At 37.6% G+C, this 18,939-nt stretch overlaps 1 protein-coding gene across 2 annotated transcripts in view; it reads right to left on the bottom strand.

Moving 5' to 3' along the window:
- LOC103056103 (contactin-4) overlaps window positions 1-18,939 on the bottom strand; it is a 247,391-nt gene that overhangs the window by 169,750 nt on the left and 58,702 nt on the right. The gene's annotated exons all lie outside the window — the stretch shown is intronic.

Below are 18,939 nucleotides of genomic sequence, written 5' to 3' on the forward strand. Positions count from 1 at the left end.
TTGAAACTCAACATTAAAAAAACTAAGATCATGGCATCTGGACCCATCAATTCCTGGCAAATAGAAGGGGTAGAAATGGAAGCAGTAACAGACTTCATTTATTTGGGCTCCAAGATCACCGCAGACGGAGACTGCAGCCATGAAATTAAAAGACGCTTGCTCCTTGGGAGGAAAGCTATGGCAAGCCTAGATAGCATATTAAAAAGCAGAGACGTCACCTTGCCGACAAAGATCCGCATAGTCAAAGCTATGGTTTTTCCAGTAGTAATGTATGGCTGTGAGAGCTGGACCATAAAAAAGGCCGAGCGCCGAAGAATTGATGCCTTTGAACTGTGGTGCTGGAGAAGACTCTTAAGAGTTCCCTGGACTGCTAGGAGGTCAAACCAGTCAATCTTAAAGGAAATCAACCCTGATTGCTCATTGGAAGGATCGATAATGAAGCTCAAGCTCAGATATTTTGGCCACCTAATGCGAAGAGAGATCTCTTTGGAGAAGACCCTGATGCTGGGAAAGATTGAAGGCAAAAGGAGAAGAGGACGGCAGAGGATGAGATGGTTAGATAGCATCACTGAAGCAATGAGCATGAAACTGAGCAAACTCAGGGAGGCAGTGAAGGACAGGAAGGCCTGGCGCAATATGGTTCATGGGGTCACGAAGAGTCGGACACGACTTAACGACTAAACAACAACAAAAACCTTCTCTGTTATTACAAAGAAAAAAAACTCTTCTTCCCATTTGTCATCTCCTAATAATAACCAAATTATAAAAAAATCATCAATCTTACACAGCAAAAGCAGTAAGAGTAGCAGTAATAATAACCCCTGTATTTTAACCTTAAACAAATACATTATTCATTTTAACTATAACTTTCTCTAATAAGTAAAACATATAAGGTTTATCCCCATAGGCATAAAAATACCAACAAGAGTAACATATATATCTTAGACTAAATTAAATAGGTCCCTTTTACCTTCAAACCTATAACTTTCTCTAACAAATAGAACTTAGAAAGTTCATCCCCATATGAAAAAAATCTTTAAAACCTCATCATACAATCCTGGTCATAATAAAAGATTCCAATAGTAACAACCCAGAATCTCAACTTATACAATTTAACCCTGATCAAATAAGTCCACTTTGAATTCCTTTGTCTTCTTTTAAAGAGGCTTGATCTTCAGTTGATTCTTCAAATAAAGTCCCACGTAATAATCTCTTGTCATTTTCTTCCTGTTATCATACTTCCCTTCTGTGGGTCCAAAATAAGATGGCTCTCAGAATCAATCTTCTGATTTATAATCTGAATATCCCCATTAACTGTTAAAAAATCATCTAGCATAATTTGTAAGTCCCATGTAGCTTCTTTCTCCATGACACTCTTATAGTCAAAGATTTTTAAGTCCCTCAACATCTTCTTCTGTGTTGTCCATATCTTTTTTATAGTCTGACAGTTTTTTAAAGTCCATTTTAAGACCCCATTCAAATAATCCACAGCTTCTGTTTTATCCAATAAAATCTTTTCTTCTTCTATTACCTCTGTTAACTCCACTTTAGGAGTATCAAAAAGTTTTAAAAATAAGTCCTGAACAAATTGTTCCCAAACCAACTTAAATTCTTCTATAGTAAGACAACATTCCTCCATTATGTTAGGAAGAATCTTTTCCTTTAATTGCTCTCTAGGTTTCCTCTAGTTAACCTTCAAAGCCTAGTCTTATCTTTTGTTTCTTTTCAGAGTCAAAACTTCCCCACATTAAGGTTTCTTACACTTAATTCCAAAATCTTCAGCTGTATTTTTATTAAATTTAAAACAGTCTATAAAAGCTATTTTTTCAAATCCATCTGGCCCCTTAACTATCCACAGTCAACATTCCAAATTCCATTTTGCTGTTTCAAAAATTAAAGTTTTTTTTTTTCCTTTTTAATCTTTAAACTTACTTAAGACTTCTGTCTTCAAGGATAGAAGGAAATTCTCCTGGTATGCATCAACTTGCCTTTCAGAAGGTTTTTAATTCCAAATAAACTGTTAATAGGTAGTTTCCTTTGTCAATTAAAAGAGGAAGTGTATGCAAATCTAGTGTCCTTTTGGAGACTCTGAACTGTGGCTTGGGCTCGATGTTTCCTGCAACTCCCAGAGTGCTCAACCCACTGGAGATTGCTAATGTACAATCTATTCACAGGTAGCCTCTGTAAGGAGTATTGTGGGTAATCCAATCATCTCCTTTGTCTAGAAATGGTTCCAAAGAGCTGCGTCCTTTCTTGGCTCCTCTTAACCCCTGCAGCTATCAGCTCTGCAAAAATAGAGCTGTCTTCAATCCACCATTACTCCCCCAGAAGCCCGATCACCTTCCATTTCTCAATCAAAAGTTAGAGAGCCAATGTAGTGTAGCAGTTGAAGACCCAGATATGAGTCCCCTTCACCCACAGAAACTCACTGGTTGACTTTAGACCTCTCTCATCCCAAACTACCTCACAGAGTTCCTGTTGTGGAGAGAAACTGGAAGAGGAAGTACTAAGCATGGAGCTGCTATAAGAATTTTGAGGTATGAATAAAACAAACAAAAGCTCTTTTATGTTGGGTTTCTAGAACTAGTCACAAATATTTTGTAATAAAATTTGAGTCTTTATAACATAAACAGCAAAAATGCATGATTGCATAAACTTACACAGATCACAATCCACTTATAAAATTTTAAAAACCTGTCTTCAATGTGCCAGAAGACTATGGTTCTATTGAGTATGAAACCAAAGGAACAATCAGAATTATCCATACAGTTAGAGCAAGATTCATTTAGTGAAAACAATTGGGATCGGCAACTTGGTTGCTAAGTGATGCAGTCACTAAATGGAAAGTCACATGACCATAATTGGGCTTATGATTTTACTTCACCTGTTCTTTTTCCCAATTCCCCTGCCTTTTGGAATGCCATCCTGGAGCTGGGATAATTAGCAAGAAGGGAATTAATGTTTGTATTTACATTCGCTGGATAGGAAGGAATTTCAAGAGAGTAAGCAGGCACATAATGGGGAATACACACTGAAAGGAATGTGCTGGTGCTGGCTGTTTGCCTACCGTGCTTGTAACTCCTATTGCTACTACTTTTCTTCACTGTGTAGATTTCTCCATTAAGATATTAGAGGGAGGGAACAGGAACAGTTGGCTGCTCCCTGTGAGCAATTTGCATTATTCTTTGTGGAAAAAATCAGTCAGAATCCTCTCAGCTTGGACTCCAGTGCTGGGGCAGTTCATATGGATGCCAGTTAGACAAACTGCCTTGTTGGATTATTGCTGGTCTGTAGATCTTAAGGAGTGAATAGGGTGTGTGAAGAGATGAGGGGTACCACCTGCTTACTCAATTCTGGCTGCTTTTGATTGATGGGGCCTCTTGGTGAAGGAAAGTTATCAATAGCTCTTTGTAAGTGATGTGCCTAAAGAAGGCAAAGATGAAGAAACCTAGGTAAGAAGCTGAAGTCTGGTGACCTCATGGATATGCCCATGTAATTTTCTAGGCAACAATATAGAGGCACCTTGACAATGACTTCTTCCACAGTTTTATTTTTGTCTTTCTAGTCTACCCAAATACCAACTAGGTCCAATCCCAGCTTTTCAAGGTCAGCTATGGCAGGCCAGGTGTTGCAACTTAGTTGATTTTCTACATCTACCTAGCCTTAAATAATATAGGGAAAAAAAGAAAGAAAAAAAAATCCCACAGAAATGGAACTGACTACTTTACAAAATTTAGAACTACTGTTTATATATTCTGAATGGAAAGTTAGCCGAAGTGATATATTTATTTTATCAAAACCAAGTAAGTTTCAGTAAATAACGGATCTATTAATTTTGGTATGCTTAAAAATAGTATTTCCATTAATACATCTAACTTTATTACTGTTTTTTCATGCAGTTCAAGATTCTTTTAGCTTGGGACAGTATGGAGATGCTGCTAAATAAATAAACATAAAAATATCATAAATACATAATCTCTTCAAAAATTTCTACAAATGTTCATGAAATAATGAGAGTAATGCATTGTGCCATCTATTTCATGTCAGCCATTATACCTGAGATAAGTGAGAAATTCCCCCTTTAAAACAAAACATCAAGGCTGATCCTGTCCATGGAGCAACACTGACAGGATTTAAAAAAAAATAACTCAAGCTGCAAAGTTGAGATAACATATCTTAGTGGCTCATCTTGTCAGCAGAAAAAAAGAAAAAGAAGTGACACAGAAATGAGATCACAGAATAAAACATTATGTTGACCAGACATTACTGCTAATTACCTGTGCCCAGCTTCCAGATAGGAACACATATCATAAAGACAGTGCATTTTTTTCTTTGAAATACCTTTATCATCCCTAGTATAAAGCTTAAAGTTTACTTACAATACTAACATTTTAACACTCTAATAAAGATATGCATATCATACTGAGTAATAGATTTAACTACTCAGTTATTTCCTGTTTAAATCTCATGTCAAGTTAGGCTAAAAGCCTGTTGTTATATTTGCTCCAATAATGGTAAAGAACTCTCTGTTTGTTTGGAAACATATTTCAATGTGACCCAGCTAATCCATTAATACCATGCTTTTACCACCTCTGATCAGCCTTTTATTTTACCTAGAAGAGATTAGACCACTTAAAAAAAAAAAAAAAGCAATGTTTGTGAACTTTCCTTTGGAGTACATTTATAGTCAATTCTAATGGTGGAATGTTACTGAAGTTAAGATGACCCTTTGAGACATAAGACAATGCAAATAAGTTTTCATTGTTCCTTGGCATTACTCTATGATTCAGCATAATAAAACTTTATAGGAATATTATTCAAACAATTTCCATAAATCAACAATATCATGAAGTGATAATGTGTATTTGGATCTTGTTAGAAAATATATAAAAAACCTGGAGAAATAGGGAGAATACAGTTGAAATTGAATTTAAGTAAGACATATTGATCTTCCAGCAAGTACAACTTCTGTAAGAATCTGAAAGTTGAAGCCCGTTAGTTAATAATAAATCAGTGGAATAAACACACAAACATATATTTTGAAGTTATGCCCAGTAATGTGAGAGTAATCAATACAAGTATTCTTACATGTTATGTATTTTCATAGTATAAGAACATAGGAAATACAGAATTGTATAAAAAATGTCTCCTTTTATTTGCCGAGTACTTTATCCAGTAGCTATTTCTGTGAATAGAAGCAAGAAAAGCAATTTTAGTGTCCTCCAAATATATTCTAGATTAATGTAGGATATGGCATAGCACAGTGTAATAGGAAAAAAAAACCCTGTGAATAATGCCTTCCTGCCCATTCTGTTCATGGAACCTGTACTGGATCAAACAATTTTCATGAATGAAAAGGCAACATCAGATGTAACATCTAAGATAAGCTTTGATGGAGCATGCCAATATCTGTTAAAGTTCCCCCCCCCCGCTTCAGCCAGATGTCTCTGAAATATTAGCTGAAAGTGAGAATCAAGATTACACAACATCAATATCATAGTTAACATCAGTCGACAAAGCTACCTCTGCACCATTTCTTTCTTTGCCCTTGCAATATGAATCTGTTTGGAATGCAAATAGCAAAGTAACAATACATTCCTGTCATTGTGAAAGAACTTGAGAACTTGGTGAAATGAGCATATTAGGTGTTACTAGTGATAGAGTGCCCAAACCAATCCACTCTCTTGAAATGCTATCTTTGCAGGTAATTAAGAAACTGTAAATTTGAAGAATAACAATTATAAGCACAAATACACGTTGCACAAGATGCTCGAGTGCCTTATTTAATATTTCATTTGCATGCCACAAAGTCTCTATCAAGAAAGCAACATAATTAATGGCATCCTTCTATATAATTTCATTATTCCCAGGGACTCTGCGGAGTGGTGTTATTATTAAAATTTTGTTTCCGTGAGTGCAGTGTGAGTTACAAATGCCAGATGTCTTTTCTCCAGCTGTCTATCAAGTGGCAGCCCACCTGGCATCTAAAGGTAAAATAGTAGATGTTTGCTGGAAAACTTGAAGTTTTCAAAGTTTTAGACAGTTATTAATGGGGAAAGTCTTTGGGTAGTTAATGCACATGTGCCAGAATTTCAAACTTTTGTGCAAATCCCTAAGGACAGACACGGTGACAGATGTCTTGAAGACAGAGTAGCAACCAGGCAGAACACTCAGAAGGAGATCATTTGACAGTGTGACAAGTCAAGTTGAATGATTAAGAGGTAACAGTTGACAAGAAGCATATGTAAATTATATGAGGTTTGGATAGTACACCCTAATATTTATCCACCTGCAGATACATTTGGGGGCTATTTGCAAAGGAAGAGGGAAGAAAGAATACAAGCAAAGTAGCTTAATCATCCTAGCAGTAGAAATCAAGTGCAACAACTCCCAAACTACTTGGAAGATGTTCGTGACTGAATGAAACAGAGGCAGTCAAACTGAATTCTGATCTGGGATAATCAAAGAATGCAACTCTTCCAATGTTGTAAGGTACAAAAGCCCATATTACCGTAATATGCAAATCTTATAAAATTATTTGCTTTCCCATTCATGGAACCACAGTAACTTTGGACATATATTAATATGTCGTAAAATGAATTTACACTGAAAATACTGTATATTCGTAGTACCCACAGATCAGCATGATCAGAATGAATTCAATCCTTCATACTATTCTGTGGTAAGCAAATACAGTACCAGTAAAAAGTACCACACAAAACAGCCTGAAAAAAGCTTGTTCCGTACGTTAAACATATGTAACTCCACATTAAAAACAAAGCTGCAAATCTGTTTGCATTTCAGCCTCAAATAATAAAAGATATTAATCCAGAGAAAAACTACTGAATGATTTTGGCAATTGTTTGTTCAAGAGATTTCAGTTTACTTTTCTCATATTACTATTACAGGTAATCCTCCCATTATGACCACTCATTCAGCAACCGTTCAAAGTTACAATGGTGCTGAACGAGGGGGACTTACAACCCATCCTCAGAGTTCTAGCTGTCACAGTGTCCCTGCAGTCACGTGATGTGATCTGGGTGCTCGGGTGTCCAGCTCAGGATTATGACGTTACAGTGAGCTGCGGTCACGTGATCACCATTTGTGACCTTCCCTGTTGGCTTCCTATAAACAAAGTCAATGGGGAAGCTGGCAGAGAAGGTTGCAAGTTGTTCCCATAAGCCGCTTTTTCTCCCATGGACCCCCACTATGCAGTATGATATCCCAGGGATCTAGTACTCTGTGGCACCTCCCTGCCTGCCTGCACTCTGTACCACACACCCACACTCCATAGCACCTGCCCACGGCCGCCAGCCCACCTGTGCTCAGAAGCACCTGCCTGTGGTCCCCGCTGGCCCACCCATGCTCAAAAGCACCTGTCCATGGTGCTCACCCACCTGCCCATAGCTCTTGCCCACCGGCCTTCTTACCTAGGACTCTTATCATGTGAGGTCCTCTCTTAACAACCTGCACAATCTCTGAGTTATGATGGCAACTGGGACTGTCAGGATTGCTGTCACTAAGTGACACGGTCATGTGATGTCATCCTTTATGACTGTATTGCTTAGCGACAGAAATTCCAGTCCCAATTGTCGTTGTAACCTGAGGACTCCCTGTAGTAACATTTGGATATTTGGGGACCACTATCACAGTTTAGCTTATTTTTTTTAGCTTGTTTCTTTGATCTGTTTTCATCTACCTCCCAAGCAATAATAAAGAATACAACACTTACATCTTCAAACTGCCTTTGCTCCCTTCTGGGAGCAAATTCTAGCTAATGTCAGAAGGAACCATGCATATACTGGTTCTAAAAGTTGCTCCTAGACCTTTAATACAGTCCTTGGTTAAGAGAAATCCTCTGTTTCACTTGAGGCTTTCCTGACATCCTCTCCAAGTGTGACATTACTACAAATAGTTTGGGATACTGTGCTATGGGTTCTAAGGGTAGCAAGAATTGCCCCAGAGGAAGCCATTGCTAACTAAACCTACAACAAAACCAAGTAATAAACAGGGGGAAAAATAACCACACAACATTAAGCAACAACAACAACCCAATACATAAAATATAAAATATATTTTGATAGTTATCATACTGGTATGGTTGTGGGATGCATTTTAGTGGGTTTTGAACATTTACAAAATGTTCATGAATATAATTCTAGCTTCACCCAGAATGCAAATCTAAAATATAATTAGTTTTGCATGTGTGGGGAAAAAATCTAAAAATGAAACCAGGAACAAAGAGTAGGATCCCCAGAATGCAGGGTGGGAGCTATAAATTTCACTGCCAAAATTAAGCAATTGTTTGTGCTATATTTATTTGTTGTTGCAGTTATAAATATGAGAATCAGGATCCCATTTAGCTGGATTTTCTGCTCATTTCTTGTTGGGGGATATAAGTACTATATTCTAACATACATTAACACAGATGAATACTCTTCCATTACCAAATCCCAGTGCAGATTTAATGTTCTTATAGCAGCATAAAGCATTTTCCCATGACGTTCCCTGGAACAGATCAGGGCCATTTAGCTTCATGCTGTTTACCTACTTTATCTCTTATTCAGTAAAGCAGAGAGTTGGAACACTTCCACTGATACACATTTCACACATCTCAGTGAACACAGGCCCCAGGGTCTGCATTTTAAAACTGTCTGATTTTTGCTAAGTCAAGCAATTTTAGCAATAATTGCTTCTTTATCCATGTACAGAGAAGGCATTCACTTTTCTGAAATAACTCCACATTCACTTGACAGTGATTTCATTTAAATCTCAAGGAAAATAAGGACTCTCTAAACAATGTGGTTGCAACTTTTAGTTAATTATATTTCCTCAGGGTGTTAGTATTTCTCTATATTTGTGTGTTCTTATGATGCTTTTAATTCGGTACCCTGCCTGGAGTCTTATGGTTAGTTGCACAGTCAGTCATATGTTTAGACTGGATTTGCAATTTTTGTCTACCTTGTGAGTCCTTCCCAAGGACCTGGGATAGGCAGATGTTGTTGTTTAGTAATATTAAAGGTATTGTTGCAGGATATAAGCTGTTCCAAGTAAAGCTGCCTTTTGCAATTGACTGATGGTGATTTTGTCAATGCTGATAGTGTTCGAGTGGTGCTCCAGATGTTTTAGAATTGCACCCAAGGCACCTATTACTAATGGTACTATCTTTGCTTTCTCTTGCCACAGTCATTCTACTTCTTTTTGCAGGCCTTTGTATTTTGTGATTTCTCTCCAGTTCTTTCTCTTCTATTCTGCTATCTCCAGTTGCAGTGGAGTTGCACTGCAATGTCCACTATCTAGACTTTTTTGTCTTTCTTATCAACAATTGTTTAGTCTGGGCTGTTGTGTGGCAGGTACTTGTCTGTTTGAATTCTAAAGTCCCAGAGCACTTTAGCTTCTTCATTTTCTATGACTTTGTCTATTTTGTGGCTCCACCAGTTCTTGCTTGCAGGCAAGTGGTATTTCTTGCAGATATTCCAAGGCAGCATTGTTGCTACTTTGTTATGCTGTTGTTTGTAGTCAGTCTGTGCAATCTTCTTGTAGCAGCTTACTAGGTGGACTCTTCAGCTTCTTTGCAGAGGCAGCATTTGCTGTCTGTTGCTGTCTTCTCAATTCTGGCTTTGTATGCATTTGTTCTTAAGGCTTGATCTTATGCAGCAGAATTAGCCCCTCTGTCTCTCTTCAACTTTCCTGCTCTTAGCCATTGCCAGGTCTTCTTGTTATCTGCTTTGCCTGCTAGTTGTTTTGTGCACTGGCCATATAATACTTTGCCTTGCCATGTCTCTTGTCTATTCTTCATTTGGTCTTTCTTGTAGGCCAGTTTGGTCTCTTCAGTATTCAGTAAGCCTTCAAGGTGTACTAGCTTCAGTGCATCTTCTCCACTGTCCTTCAGATATTCTTCCAATGCCCTTTTTTCTTTTTCAACTGTCTGGTGTACTTGTAACATTCCACGCCCACCTACGCTCCTTGGTAAGTAGAGTCTGTCAATGTCACTGCATGGATGAAGGGCTTGATTCATTGTCATTATTTTTCTGGTCTTCCTATCCAGGGCTTTTAGTTCAGCTTGAGTCCAGTCCACTATTCTGTACATCTAATCACTGGAATTGCTCAGATGTTAATTGCCTTGATGGTATTTCCTTTACTGAGTTTGGACTTTAAGTTCTTCTTCACTCTTCTGAAGTATTCACTACTAACATTCTTCTTGACTTCAGTGTGCTTGATGTTGTCAGCTTGAAGGATGCCCAGGTATTTGTAGTGATCTTCTTCATCCAGCTTCTAGATGTTATTTCCATAGGGCATCTTGATTCCTTCAGTTTTCACTATTTTTCCCTTGTTGATGTAAGGGTGGCACATTTGTCCAGTCCAAACTCCATTGCAATATCTTGGCTGTATATTTGGACAGGGCTGAACAGCGATTCTATTTCAGATGGTGTTTTTCCACACAGCTTCAGACTGTCTATGTAAAGGAGGTGGGATAGCCTGGCAGATGTTTTTGATGTTTGATAGCCATGGCCTGACTTGTTCAGTATTGTTGACAGAGGAATCAATGCAATGATGTAGTAGTGATAGTGAGTCTCCTTGAAAGATTCCTCTCTTGAAGTTAACCTCTCCCAGGCTATCCCCACTGATCATCAGTGGTGTCTTCCATTGTGCCACTGATCTTTGCACAAAGCTTCTGATGTTTCTACTGACTCCTGTTATTTCTAGGCACTTGATTATCCAATCATGTGGCAGGGAGTTGAATGCCTTCTTGTAATCAATCCAAACTACATTCAGGTTGGTCTTCCTTCTCTTACAGTTTACCAAAATCATCTTGTCAATTAGGAGCTGATATTTTGTCCCTCTGCTGTTTGGGTGGTTTTCTTTCTGTTCAGATGGAAAGAGCTTGTTTGCAACCAAATGCTGTTGGACTGCATCAGCTACCACAGCAGTTAGCAATTTGAAAGTTGTTGGCAAGCAGGTTGGCCTGTAGTTGCTGGGTGCTGCCCCTTTTGTTGGATCTTTCATTATCAGGTAGGTTTTGCCAGATGTTAACCAATCTTCAATTTCATCTCCTTGCAGTATGTTGTTAAACGTCTTGGCAATGAGTGGGTGCAGACCAGTCAGATGTTTCAATCAAAAACCATGCAGTTCATCTTTACCTGGTGTTGACCAATTCTTGATCTTCCTTGCCCTTTTCTCCACCATTTCTTCTGTAAATACAAGTTCTTTCATTTCAGCTGCTGCTGCTGCTTCTTCTCCTTCTTCCTTCTGCACCTTCTTTATCCAAGCTTCATTCTTGTTGTATTTCTTTGGGTCGTCCCATACCTGTGCTCAGAACTGCAGTGTTTTTTCTTTGTCAGGTGTTGCTGGTTCATTGCAGTCTCTCCATTGATGGATTGGTAGAAACATTTTTGATTCAACTGAAATTGGAGATTCTGCCTTTAGTGTGCAATTCAAGCTTTGTATCTGCTGATTTTCTTGGCTATGACTGTTATTTACTACTTTATTATTTCCAGTGCTTCCTTGATCTTCCTTGTCTGTACATGATATTTCTTGATCCAGTATTTTTTGGTCTTCTTGTTTTTCAGCTTCTTTTCTTTCATCTGTTCTAGCTTGGTTGCATCTGATCTTAGCATGCTGATCTTATTTTCCAACCTGATTTTCCATTTGGTGATGCACTGTTTGGCTTTCTTTTTTTTTTTCCTGTTTGTTGATTTTTCATCCAAGATCTTCATAACCACAGCTGTGCTGTACATCAGTTGGTTTGATTCTTGCAGTGAGCTGGTGCTTATATTTGATATTACAGTATTGGCATCTTTTAATACTTGTGCTAGCTATTTTTTTGTAACAAGCTTCAATGCAGGCAACCTTATTCTGTTGTTTTTGTTCTGTTCTAGATTGCCAGTTGTTCTTCATTTCGGTTCCTCTTGTTTTTCAGTTAGAGGACTTTGTTGTTTTTGAGGATAGCGATGCTGGCTTCCTCTACTACCAGTTCCTTCTGGATTGTCTCTACTGTCTAAGCTACTTCTGGTAAGGCTTCGATTTCTTTGCCCTGGGTAGACATTCAGGTTGTTGTTGTTGTTGTTGTTGTTGTTATATTACTACTTCTGCCACCAGTAAGGCAACATTATGGAGAAGGCAGAAGAACAGATATTGCTAGGTTACGTTTGTACCAGAGTTAGATGCAAGAGGACACGGTCAGATTGTGCATACCATGTGATGACAGTTCAGTGTCTAATTCAGTGGTTTTCCTTTCTGAAAAGATGGATACTTATCTCACAGCTGCCAAGTCATGTCAGGGAAAAAAATCAGACACTTGCTGGTGTTACTAAGTTATCAGTTTGAATAAATTTACCCTTAATATTTCTTCCTGCAACACTTAAACAGCAGTAACAACAAGAGCCCTGGCACAAGCTCAGTTTATACTGCACAGCTTTTAACTTCAAAAATAGAAAGTCATTTTGCTACCACAAGAAAATTACAAGAACTAAAAATTCTCAACTTCCTTCCACTAGTGCAGAAACCTGCTTTCTTCCTACTTACGATGATGTTGTTAGTTGCAGCACAGTGACAACTCTATGAATATAGAGGAAAAGCTCTTTTCATCTGCCATAAGGCCAATAGATTTATGTTAATCATGTACACTATGTACATAAATTATTACCATTTATCATTATTCATGTATATATTAATAAATTACCTTCTAAGTTACCTCTGTAACAAAGCAACCACAATCATATTTGGAAGAAAATATTATTGAATCAAACACATCTAATCTTCCAAAAGAGCATTTGGTCATATATACCAAATGAAATATAGGGAAGACTTTCGGTTAAAAAAAAAGTGACAAGGAGCTTGACAGACACTATCCTCAGTCCTTTGCTTGGTTTCTATTAGTATGCTGTCAGTAAACCCAAAGCTAGGGAAGATCTTACAGTGCATGATCTCCTAGTCATCAATTCACTGTTAATTCTTATATAGGAGTCCTCTAGAAAGTGACAAAAAGTAAAGAATGATATATACAAAAATACCAAAATCTGGGACTATGCTTTTTTCTGTATTAGTCTTTTCTAAAACTTACTCATTTGTATATCTGACACAAGAATATTTAGTAATTTCATAAGGAAAGGAGCATTATGTGAAGTTATCTGTCCATGACTCTTGAAAATGAAAAAAAAAATCCCTTTTGTAAGTTATAAGTTGACACAGAAATGTTTAAATTATTTGATTGGGGAATGCTATGCTCTATTAACCTAGTTTTGTAGTCTTTGACTCTATTTCAAATGCTTTTAATTATTATGTTAAAAGAAAAAATAGACAGTAGTAATTCCCTCTGACAATGATTTAAAGGTAAATATTGTTCATCAAAGACCTCAGGAGTTACTCCTCTCAGAGAAGCACTATTACAATGTATATACAGTCCACCTTCCCTTAAACTCTCAGAGCAGAGAGATGATACAGACATTATATTATGTTGCACCCCCACATATGGGATTTTACATTACTTTCAACCCTCCCTTGGAGCACAGTGTATATCCTGTCTGGTGGTTTCAGTTACAGTGACCACCTTGGGAAGAATCCAGGAAAGTTGATTATTTACTTCAAATACTGTAAATGCATCCAGTAGCTAAGAAGTGAGTAACCTAACTAAAGCAAAGTCACATTAAAGGTTTTGGATGAGAGAATTGCTCACAGCTAGTATTATGAAGATTTCCAATGTTCAAGGCCACTGTGTGATTTTAGAACTCCCCAAAATGATTGAAGGTGGCATTATATAACTCACTCCGATACAAATTATTTGCCGAAAGCAAGGATACGTTACATTTTAAGGCTTAGGGCCACATATGGGGTTTTGATGGTGTGCTAAGGACAGACAAATGGGCAAGGATAATGTAAACATTAAATTCATCTTAATGTTTATTTTGCTTAAGGCCAATTAATTCAAAAGATCTAATATATCTCATATTTGATAATTCTCTGCTTGTTATATTTTTTAAAAATTACACAATTTACTTAATTAAAGTTTTATATAAGTTACATAATCACTACCACCAATTGCCCTGAAAAAGAGGAAGTTGAGAAAAAAAAAAATCTCAAGAAGCTACAGCTGGATGATCTTCCTTTTCCTCCTTTTTGTGGAAAGGATCACAGTAGTTTTGTTTTAAATAAAAATGGGGGGGGGGACTCATTTATGATTTATGATTGGTAGTATTACTTGCAAGCTATTTTGATAGACTTTGTATCCTGAAAGGCAAGGTATACATTACTGTAATAAATAACATTTTGGTGACATCTTTTACAAAGTTCTGAGGGCCCACTCACAACTCTTGGGCCATAGACTGAGATCCTTGCTTATGTGTATATAACACAGAGAAACAGCAAGAGTTTTCGAACAGAAGGAAGATTCCCTTATTTGAGTGTTATTTCTGTGGACATTAGTGATTTCCTTTAAACTGTAGTCTTTGTTTTGTTTCTACAGTAGTCATTTGTATATGCATTTTGATCTTTGCATGTTCTTGAAAGCATTTTAATATTTTAAGTAACCAAGAAGATAGAATGGGTAATAAATAATGAAGTAATAGATAATACCAGGATGGTAAAGGTCTATGAATATATATATCATATTGTTGATTGGAACCTGACTACTGGAACCTGGCTCTACACAAAATTTGTCAAGTTAACTGATTTATTTTTAAGCTTATACGTAATTACATAGAATTTCTTATAACAATGGCCAACAGAAAAGTTTCTGCCATGTCAGGTGATTCAGAGCCAGTTTGCAGCCTAGGCTGTATTTAAGAGAGAAAAATACACAATTAATTCACTGTGATTAAATTTAAGATAGACACAATCACCTACATCTCTAACTGTTGCAGAATCATGTACTTAAACAGGAAGTTCATATAAAATATATACCTGCTTGCTCAGTTTTAGAAACCAAATGCTGACTACTTGCTAGTAAGTTAATAATAAAGGTATATACAGCTCTCTCAGGACATCCATTTTAGATACCTCATTTCCCTATTCAGATGTATTATATGAATAGCAAAGAAGCTATCAGCATATATTTAGAAGCATTGTAATAACTAATGTGATTACACAAAAATAGTCCAGAGGGGAATGATGAATACAAAACAAAGGGTTTTCCGCTGAACATCAAAAACATGAAGTGTTAGAGGCATGAATATTCTGACCGCTTGGCAAATGTCAATGGCTAAATATATTAAAATGAGGTTAACAGTAGAAAGAGTTTACAAGAGAAGTCAAAGACTATAGAATTAAAAATTCTTCTACAATAAGAAAACTCATCAGGTGAAGGAAGATAAGAGAATCATAAATTATGAAGACACAGGTATTTGGAAGGGAAGCTTTAAGAAAAACCCAACCCAACTTGAGTGCAACTCAAATAATTACCAGATTTCTTTCTCCTCCTCAATTTGGTTAAATGTTTGTGCAGCTGAATACTCTGGTTAAGCCATGAGGCCAGATACTATTTGCAGCAAGCAGGCCAGTCTTATAAGACAATGTCACTCTCTGCTCTAGAAGAGGTCAAGCAGCTTTAAAGGAACCCTAGCCTAGCAGAGAAGTGGGGTGCCCTTGGATAAGCCCTTCAATGACCCCACAGTTGAGTAAAACTCTAGTAGAAAGGGAATAAAATGATACTATACAGACACCATGAGTGAGCTTTCCATGATAATAAGACTACACAAACATAACTTGACATATTTGTATAATTGATTGCAGGGGAGAGGTTGCCTTTTGATGAAGCCTTGGCCCTTATCTGAAAATTAGACAAAGGAAGGAGCTTCTACCATGTCCTTTGCCAACACTGTGCAACACTTTTTTCCCCTTTAATATAAAATTTATTTATATTTCCCCCCTCTACTACTTCAGAGTTAGCCCACTGTTTTATAACATACCAAACATAATCCTGCACAACAAAGAATGCCTTATACCCATCACTTTTATTTAAATATGCAGAATCTGAATACATGTTGAATAGATACCTAAGGAAGTTTAGGCATGTCCACCATGTGTCTGCCAGCTCTTTGAAATACTACTGAGGGTACTCTTGCACTGTAAGCCTTTCTTAAATATAGATTTGCTGGGATGTGTTGGCAGTCCAGTTCTCCTTTTTGCTTATGATACTACACTCATACATGCCAAATAGAAACTCTCCACACTGAACAACTTAAAACAGTCCCCCTGTGCTCGTTAAGACTTTCCCAAGAGTGTGGAGAGAATATTTCCACCAGATGGTCATATAGTATTGATACAAACCTACAAAAAGCTACTTTAGCATAACAGCATAGTTTTGCACCATCTTTAACAGTAATATTAATCATATTAAAATAAAAATCTTTTTTGCAGAAAATTATTGCTGAAATGGGCTTGTTTTCTCCTCTGTTCATTTTGCCACCTGCCATCAAGCAAACACTTTTTTTTTTTTTTTGCTGTTTCTAATCCTTCTTAAGTCTGTTTTTGGAGCAACAGGATCAGTGATGCTGACTGCAGTTACAAACAAGGTTTGGTAAGCGTCCTGTCTCCCCAGAGGAGAATGAACCATTTTACACAATGCAAGATTATCAGTTCCTCAGAGTAAGATTATTTTTAAAAGTAAGTATTAATGAAGCTGTATTTAGAATTCAAAGGACAGGAAGGCCTGGCGCGATATGGTTCATGGGGTCATGAACAGTTGGACACGACTTAATGACTGAACAACAACAACAACATTTAGGATTCAAAGTACATTACATAATATTAAATTATAACTTCTACTGACCATTGTATATTCTTTTATGAACTAAAGCTGTTGGGATAACATATGATTTCTTCTTATAGGAAACTACAGATATACAGATTAATTTTTGTACAAAAATTTGCTCTATACTAAACAGAACACTTGAGACACAAATGACCAAGTCAAATTATCCTATTTTGGACACATTATATGAAGACCTAACTCTAGAGAAGGCTCTAATTCTGGGAAAAGTGGAAGGAGAAAGAAGAGGAGGATGACCAGCAGCAAGGTGGATAGACGCAGTTAGAGTGGTGATGGGTGCATTGTTAGAAGATGTGAAAGTCCAAATTAGGGACTGATCATCATGGAGAAAATCTATTTATGTGGTTGGTAAGAGTCAACAATGACTTGATGGCACATAATCTAACATAACACATCAACAACAACAGTGATATTTCAAATAAAGCTATGAAACTGGAAAATTAGGATAATATCATTATAGCCAATTCATGACTTGATGGCACAGAATCAATCAATCAGTCATTATAGCCAATTTTTTAAATAATTCAAATACTGAGTTGCTTAAACTATTGTTCAGCAACTACAACTACAACTTTCTGTTGCTTTGTTCACGTTTATTATTTACCTAAGCTATTTTATGACATCCTTCAGTCATTCTTCATGGTCTGTTAATAAGGACATAGTTTGAAATATCAAATTCTATAATAGGATAGGGAAGTTACTCTATTTCTGCATTTCTTTCATCTGCTGAGGTGCACCACCTCCAGTTGATGGTTGGGCTGAAAGGGAATAGAATGTCTACGCCAATTCTGAACCCGTGGTAAACTCCATCCTCCTAGGGCTGAAGCAGATAACAGTTTGAAGGGCAATTACAGGTTTAAAGGGCAATTACAATAAAGGCACAATACCAAGTGAATATACAGATATTCACTAACAAATTGAAGTATTCTCCACCCATCATCATTAGGAAACAATAAAGGTGGAAAATTTGTGGTCCCAATTGGTTGAATACTTTGACTTTATTGCCCTTCCCATTTTACAACATCGCTAATTAGCTAGAAAGAACATTGTGATTGGGAAATGCTTTTAACAGATGGATGGACCCATGGATTTAGCTATCAGTCAAAAGGTGGTACTGAGACAGCAGGGTTGGTGAGGACTGCAAAGTACAGCTAGAAAGGCTTGCCTGCTTCATTGAGTGGCCCTCACCATCCTTGCATCAGGTGCTGGACTGGTTGCTGATCCATGAGGTGATGGAAGTTGCCTGGTAAAGCAAGTGCTCTTTTTCACTTGGTAGTCCTCCCCGCATAGGTAACCCATGGAAGGTCAGAGGCTGGCCTCTTCACGGGCTTTCAGGTCTCTAATCCCATAGAGCTGATCCATGGGATAGACGTTCTGCTGGATAAAGAGCTATCTCTCCCTGCTTCACATGCTACCCTTCCCAGCCTGGAAAACAACAGCAAGGGCAGGAGAAGAGCTCCTTATCTATCAGGTCTGTAACCTAGCTGTAAGCAAGCCTGAAAAACAAGTGATAAGGGGTGAGGGTGGGAGTTGAGTGGTAAAGCAGGAGAGATCTTCCTTCACTACATGCCCCCTCTGCATCTTTCAGTACTTAAGTCACACTCTAAACCCTATGGCTTAGAGCTTTTCTGAAAGACTGGTAAACTCATGTTCAAAAGCAGCTTGAAAAACAGTTGATGGGCACAGCTGATGGGCACAGTGGGAGGGAGTTGTGCCTTGAAGTCACCACTTCTGTCTACATCAACACCCAATGCCACTACTGGCCAGCTGCTATTTCATTGATTAAGATCTCTGAGGTAGGCTTCAAACTGCCCAAAGAATGGTCCTGGAAGATGGTGTCCAGGAACCATACTAGAGGGGCCACAGAGGCACCAGCCTAAAGTAGTCAGTAAGTCTGGGCTGATGGGGTCATTGAAACATTTCAGACTGCACCCATAGCAAAGTTTCCCCAGCTTGTTGTGTGCCTGTGGGTGGAAAACTTTAATACTGGAACAATAAGGATGACTTTAAGCTATCTCAGGGATGACCTGGGATGAGATGAAGGCAATTTCATGAGAAGATGCCAGAAAAAAGAGGTTGCTGGGGCATGTTTATGCTGTGCTTATGTGCAGGTGTGGAAAGGCTCATTTAACAACAGGAATTCTGTAAGTTACCCAGTTATAGTAACTAAACTA

This window comes from Python bivittatus, unplaced genomic scaffold (assembly GCF_059951505.1).
Source record: "Python bivittatus isolate LINGU-HERP-01145 unplaced genomic scaffold, Pbiv_v1 ctg000080_np1212, whole genome shotgun sequence".
NCBI lineage: Eukaryota > Metazoa > Chordata > Lepidosauria > Squamata > Pythonidae > Python > Python bivittatus.